This window comes from Silene latifolia, chromosome Y (assembly GCF_048544455.1).
Source record: "Silene latifolia isolate original U9 population chromosome Y, ASM4854445v1, whole genome shotgun sequence".
In the NCBI taxonomy this organism is placed as follows: Eukaryota; Viridiplantae; Streptophyta; class Magnoliopsida; order Caryophyllales; family Caryophyllaceae; genus Silene; species Silene latifolia.
In genome coordinates, this window is record NC_133538.1 from 314,634,817 (window position 1) to 314,642,006 (window position 7,190).

Here is a 7,190-nt window from a genome sequence, read left to right on the forward strand (position 1 = left end):
GGTTTAAAGCTTCTATTCCTATGGTGTTGTATGATTCATAGCCTTAATGGTGGTGATTTTGAGACGCACTTGATGGATCATACATCAGGTTGGACTTAGGTCCTTAATGACTCATGTGAGAAGTGCTGTTGAAAAGCACTTGAGCCACCTATGCAGGTGTGATGATCACAAGACTATGAGAAGTCATGTGAACATGTCTGCCAATACCAAGTTAAACGCATTACTCTAAAAAGAGCGCGTTGCACTTTCGCGGAACGATCTTAATCTGAAGGTATGATATGTGTTGTGGGGGGTATCGACCGAAGCTCAGCTAGGAATTCAAATCGCAAGATATTCTCTCGCTGTAAGTAAGTTGTTTCCTCATTTCACTAAAGTGTCAATTCAAATCGAAAGATATTGAGAATGACCCATAAAATGGTTAAGAAAAAACATTTGCATGTGCAACATTGACGGCGGCGGCGACGAGGGTGGCGGTCGAGGTCGTCGCGGTGGGTCGGTAGTGGTCGAGGGCGGTAACGTGGGGCAGGAGCGAATTGTTGGTTTTTGTAAGGTGGAGGTTTAAGTGGTGGAGTGGCGGTAGCGATTGTCGTGGGGGTTTTCGTGGTGGCGGCCGTGGCGGGTTTTGTGGTGGGGATGGTGGGTGGTTTTTTGGTGGTAGGATGAACTTTCTCACTAGTGTTCATTGTGAGTTTTGTGAGTTGTGAAATATGAGTTGTGAAGATGTGTGAGTTTATGATCCAAGTGTGTTGAATTTATGATTATGGGGTGTGTGTTTTTTGTGTAGTTATTACGTGAGACGGTCTTATATTATCAGTGGTCCTATTATGTAAAAAGAAAACTTATTTATTACTCCTATGTAGTATTAAATGAATAATTTTCTTATAAAAGGGACCGTTTTAAAGTGTGAAACCGTCTTATTCTATAATTCGCGATGTATTTATTTTATTTTATTTTTGGGTTAAATGAATGGGTTGGCTTATGGTAGGAAAGAGAGCACAAATGGAAGATGATTGGGATATGAATTTGAGTGAGTTATGGTTACAAAGAGAGCAAATATTTGAGATTACTACTAAAAAGGGAAATAATTTGACAATTATGGGAGGGAGTAGAAAAATGAATGGGAATATCACTTCAAATGGAAATGTTTAATTAGCTTTTAGGTGTCTTTTTTTGTAAGTATTGATTTTATTGAAGATGTTATTAGTCCATAAATTAAGTAATTTATGCGTGTGGATTAGGTATGAGTTAATGAGGATTATAACCTTTTTGCTTATTTTACGGTCTAGTCAAAAGATTCGAGGTATTTGGTTAGATGTCAACCTTACAAACCATTGACATAAACCGAGGTTCCAAAATGATCTGGTTGGGGTCGGCTAACAATAATTATTATATCGTGAAATTTTATCGAATACGATTCTTTTTGCATCGTCTAATTCCGATAGAAAGGTGTTTTTTGGATGGATACCAACATTACAATTGGAGAGTGTTGACACTTTGAAGACTAATTTTGGACAACAATTTCACCATCTCATTTCTTGATCCACACTGTCTATTAGCTGGATATGCCATACTTGACATTGAGTTCTCAAGTAGTCTCTCTAAACGTCTCATGTACTCACTCAAGGTCAATTTTGTAAATATAGATTACGAAATGGTCGATATTATAATGCCGTCTTAACGAAGATTTATCGCAACATTCTTTTATTTCCACCTATATTTTAATCGAGGGTGAGAGCTGTCTTAAGGTAAGACAATTTAAACGAGAATGAATGATATTGTAAATGAGATTACTTTAGATATTTTAATTTAGTGTGTTTAATGTACAAAATAGAGATTAACAGTAAACCAAAATCACATCAAATCATAGTTTATGATTTAGTGCAATAATTTTGTTTTAGAAAGTGGGGAAGTTGGAATTTTAGTTTCAAAACGCGTGATTTGGTGTATCATTATATTATCATTATTACTATTTGATTTGATATTTTGCTATTTATAAACCATATAGCAAATATCAAATCCTGCTATTAATTACTCTAGTATTTTGTTTCTATACATGGTTAGATTTAGATACAACAATATTGTCAAGTTATAGGTCTATATTGATTTTCTTCAAGTGGGTGTAAGGTGTTCAAATAATTCAAGTGTATACTGCCCTGATCACGTGTTTACTTTTGTTTAAAATAGTTCTCACAAGAAAAAAAAAAGGTAAATAAATAATTGAGACCGAGAGAATATGTAAAATGAACTAGATAGACTAATTGTGTCGTCGGTTCAAAGTTCATGTCACTCTATCCTATGAAGATTTTAATGACGAAAAAATATAGTCTGTATAAATAGCGTTCCCTCCGTCTCAATCATTTGAGATTAGGACTCTATGAGTAATATATAGATGCATGCGATGAAACAAGGACCGGAAGATCGTTTAGAAAGACCAAAACATTTTATTTTATCAAAGAGAGGAATATTATTAATCAAAGAAACATAGCATCAAAAGTAACAAAATCGGAAATGGCCTCTAGCTATGCCTCCACAGGTGCATGAAAATGGACACACTTACTGACAGCGTCCATTTTCATGCACCTGCAGTCTCAGGGTCGCGGCTCTCAGGCATGCAAAGATGGTTCCCATGCTTTCTGTCTTCAAGGAAGCATTTTGAGCTCAACACGTTACTATTCGCTGAAGTTAAAAAGAATCTTTCGTGTATACTCCTGGGGCAAAATACTCATTCCAGGCATGAGTCGGAAGATTAAGAGGGGCGGGCGTGAGGAGCGTCAGGCCAGTCCTATGGGTTCCTATCTACCAAGAGTCAAGCAGTTCGGTCAGCCTGTGATTCAACAATCTATAATAATAATATGGTTCATGAATCATCATGAATCAGACAACACAAATTTCAAACACACACAAGTATACAGCATGTTACCTTTGTGTAAATAATGAAAAGGAGATTAGATCTACTTCAAAGGGGCACAAAAACTACAGCACACTGAACATCTAAGCACATTCTCGGGTCATGAATACTCGCATAAACTAGGCCTGTCCTTCCAGCATCATAATAACGTTTTTGCCCCTTCACAAATGAGAAGATATCCCTCTCCCTAATAGTAAAAACCAATCCATCAAAACACCCAAAGTACGCCAGATGAATGTTCAGAGAGGTGCAAAAAGATAACTCGTGTTGCATACCAATCAGTAATCACAAAGCCTCGGAGCACAGAAGTAACTAAAATATCAACCCTAGGTTCCTCCTAATCAGCAGCTGATCGGTTTGCCGGGTCTACTAATCACAAAGCCTTTGAGCACAAACCTAACTAAAATACCTACCCGAGGCTCCTACTCAGATCCCAAAAAGAAGCTTAAAACATGAAAGTTAGCAACAATACCCAAACCCTATCTATTATCTAACAGTAGAAAATTACTTGCAGAAATTCAGAAAGTATGAAAAGAGTATTATTTGATCAATCTACGCCAGTCTATGACTGTTTTACAACACAAGTAGTGCAGCCAATTGAGCGAGTCGTTTTAGTCCTGTAAGTTCCGCTTACAGGCAGACAGAAAAACTTCCCATGGGAGGTCGACGACCGACTACCTACATTACAAGACTGTTACCAAAATCATGTCGCACACTGGAATTTAACAAAGCCCCTAGTCCGAAAATAATTTAGAGTCAACTAACATGAACCATTATTGTAACACCCCCATTTATTTAAGAGTCTTAACTAGACCTTCCCAAATAAATAAGGTTGTTACCATCTCGGTTACCCGAGGTAGTACATATCGTAAGACGACAACTGAAGTACTTTATTAAAAGAAATAACTATTTTAGTCTTATTACAAATAAAAACGTCTTTCACATGAAATAGTAAATGTAAGGTACAACTGATAACTACGGGTTATTCGCAACTAAAATAAATAAAGAATCATGAGAATGACGCCTAGCCCTCCAAGTGATCCGTCCGACCCCATCACGCATCCCAAGGCAATATCAACCAACCTGTAAATTAATCTGCTCCCCAATATGACAAGAAAACATCATATGGATCATCACAGGTGGTTTTAAGAGAGACAAAAGAAATAAACCACGTCAACTAATGTTGAGCAGGAAATCTTAAACAACGGTAAGACAAAATCACTTAAATAAATACAGCGGAAGCTCTCATAATATTAAATAAATTTTCATATCCCGATATTAATAAATCACAGTATACGGCGCAATGGCCAGCTGACTCAGCGGTCAACTTCTATAACTCAATAGACACGGCACGACGGCCAGCTGACTCAGCGGTCAACTTCTATAACTCAATGAACACGGCACAATGACCAGCTGACTCAGCGGTCAGCTTCTATAACTCAATTTCCAATGCTAACAACTCGTAAATAACTTTACATACACAGAATGCTCATTCACCACTTACGAGAATTGAATATATCCAGCCAGTATAAATATGCGTACAAGAACAACACTTAAGTAATAGTCGGTCAGGATTCCCTACCTTTTCAGCAAATATTCCGTCTCAGCAAGCAATGATTAAAAAGACTCTTCTACGAACCCGTCACCTAGCATTTATTAATAACATACAATCAATCTTATCATTCCTTCAACAAATTAATCTAATCTAATTCCCAAATTTTCATAAACTAAAAGGAGCTAATTTTTCTACTGTTAAAGACGGCTAGAAAGTAGAGTTTCATTGTTGAAACACTAATGACAAATCAACAATACTTTAGCACTGTCAACTCTTACACCAAGACCTGCAAACGTAAATAAACAGAGGGTTTACCAATTACATTCCTATCCAGGTTGGTTTAGACCGACTGTCCAGTCAAGTGAGCATCTCGGGTCTGAATGGAAACCCATAACTACCACGGCCATCCCCGACTCGGGCACGAGTCACAACTAACCAATCTTAGTCCACCACCATCATCCCAGCTGAGTCCAGCCAGCACAACCGAGCAGCCATATCTCGGTCAAGACAGGCCAAGGTCGCGACATCACCGGTTCAGTGCATCAATAACGTAAATAAATCGCTAATAATAAGCTAATCCCGCAACTCCCTTTCCCAATTCATCTTAAACATGCTTTAATCGGTAATAAAGGGCTTGACACTGTTTCACTACCAACTACTACACTAACCGTCACAATTAAACTAATTAGAAGGGCTAGATTAAACTTACTATGAAGCGGAATGAATAAAGGTCGGTACTTGTCTTCCGAATTCGTCCTCCTTCGTCCCTTTCGTCCTCTGCGTGCTCTCTTGTTCTCTCGATCTCACCTACTCTGATTTCCCTCTTTATGGTTGAGTTTTTGTGAGAAAATAGGGTGAGCTTTGTTGGTATAAATCTAAGACAAATCTAAGACAAAGTGGGCTCCCAAGCCATAACAATCGGTACTATCCATGGCCCATTCCCCTTTTTTTTTTATATATATATATCATATATATTATTACTCCTATTATTATTATTATTAGTGGTAATTCTCACTCATCTCCGACTTCGGTTTGACCTTTGACTTGACCAAAAACGCGGGGTATTACAGTCTTCCCCCCTAAAAAGAACTTCGTCCCCGAAGTTCATGCCACTCCAAGAACAACTATGCCACTCCAAGAACAACTACTAGCTTAAGAACTCAGTATACATATATTCAACGAAGTACTCAAATAGTTAAAAAAAGCTAGCATAGTGTAATGAAAAGGTCATGCTGTGACATCATACCCCCCTAAAAACATGGTGACGTCCTCGTAACCAAGTTCATACCTGTTAAAATAGTTGAGGGTATCGTTCTCTCATAGCTGCCTCAACCTCCCAAGTTGCTTCCTCTACATTGTGGTGAGACCAGAGTACCTTTACCAGTCTTGTTTCCCCATTCCTCGTGCTTCTTATCTTGTGATCCAAAATCTCTTTAGGAACTTCTTCATATGTCAGAGAATCATCTAATTGCACACTTTCCGGCTCAATCACGTGAGATGGGTCACTCACATACTTTCTCAGCTGAGAAACATGGAACACGTTATGGACCCTGTCAAGTGCCGGAGGTAGTGCTAACCGATAAGCTACTTCTCCCACCCGACTAAGGATCTCATACGGTCCAATGAATTTTGGACTCAGCTTCCCGCGCTTCCCAAATCTCATAACACCACGCATTGGAGATACTTTTAAAAGAACTTTATCTCCCACCTCAAACTCAATATCACTTCTGCGCAAATCTGCATAGCTCTTTTGTCTATCCCGCTTGTTTCTTTCATCTTCTCGCCTAATAACTTGTATCTGCTCTATCATGTCCTGAATCATCTGAGGTCCCAATACTACCGCTTCAGTCGAATCGTCCCAACAAACTGGGCTCCTACACTTTCTCCCATATAATGCTTCAAACGGTGCCATTCCTATACTAGTATGATAGCTATTATTATAAGAGAACTCTATCAAATCTAGTCGGTCTTCCCAAGATCCCCCAAACTCCATTATACATGCTCGCAACATATCTTCTAGTGTTTGGATAGTGCGCTCTGTCTGACCATCTGTTGCCGGATGAAATGCGGTACTCATTTTTAGCTCTGTTCCTAAGGATTCTTGCAACTCTTGCCAAAACTTAGATATAAATCTTGAATCTCTGTCGGACACTATATCCTTGGGTACACCATGTAGCTTAAGAACGTGCTTTGTATAAGCCTTTGCCAAGTCAGCCTTACTCCAAGTATCTTTCATTGGAATAAAATGTGCTGTCTTTGTCAGACGATCTACAATTACCCATATCATGTTGTTCCCCTTAAAGTCCTTGGTAGTCCTACAATGAAGTCCATTGATATAGACTCCCACTTCCATCCAGGTACACTTAAGGATTGTACCTTCCCTTGAGGCCTCTTGTGCTCACCTTTCACCTTCTGACACACTAAACATTTGGATACGAACTCTGCCACCTCCTTCTTCATCCCTGGCCACCAAAATGTCTTTTTCAGATCCTTATAGAGTTTATCTCCTCCTGGATGCACCGAATATGGAGTAGCATGTGCTTCTGTCATTATCTTTCTCTTCAGATCCTCATTTGCTGGCACACACCATCTCCCTTCAAACCTCAAACTACCATCAGAAAACACTGAAAATCTCGTTGCTTCTCCTGCTTCCACGACCTTCTTCCATTCGGCCAGTTTAGGATCTACAGCCTGCATCACCCGAATCTCTTCATATAACTCAGGTTC

At 38.9% G+C, this 7,190-nt stretch overlaps 1 long non-coding RNA gene across 1 annotated transcript; it reads right to left on the bottom strand.

Annotated features, from left to right (window-relative positions):
* Nucleotides 1–3,777: 3,777 nt before the first annotated feature.
* On the bottom strand, nt 3,778–5,351 carry LOC141627482 (uncharacterized). Its single transcript, XR_012537040.1, has 3 exons — nt 5,173–5,351; nt 4,491–4,554; nt 3,778–4,003 (listed from the first exon to the last, which is right to left on the bottom strand). It is a non-coding gene; the product is annotated as an uncharacterized LOC141627482 (long non-coding RNA).
* Nucleotides 5,352–7,190: the final 1,839 nt, after the last annotated feature.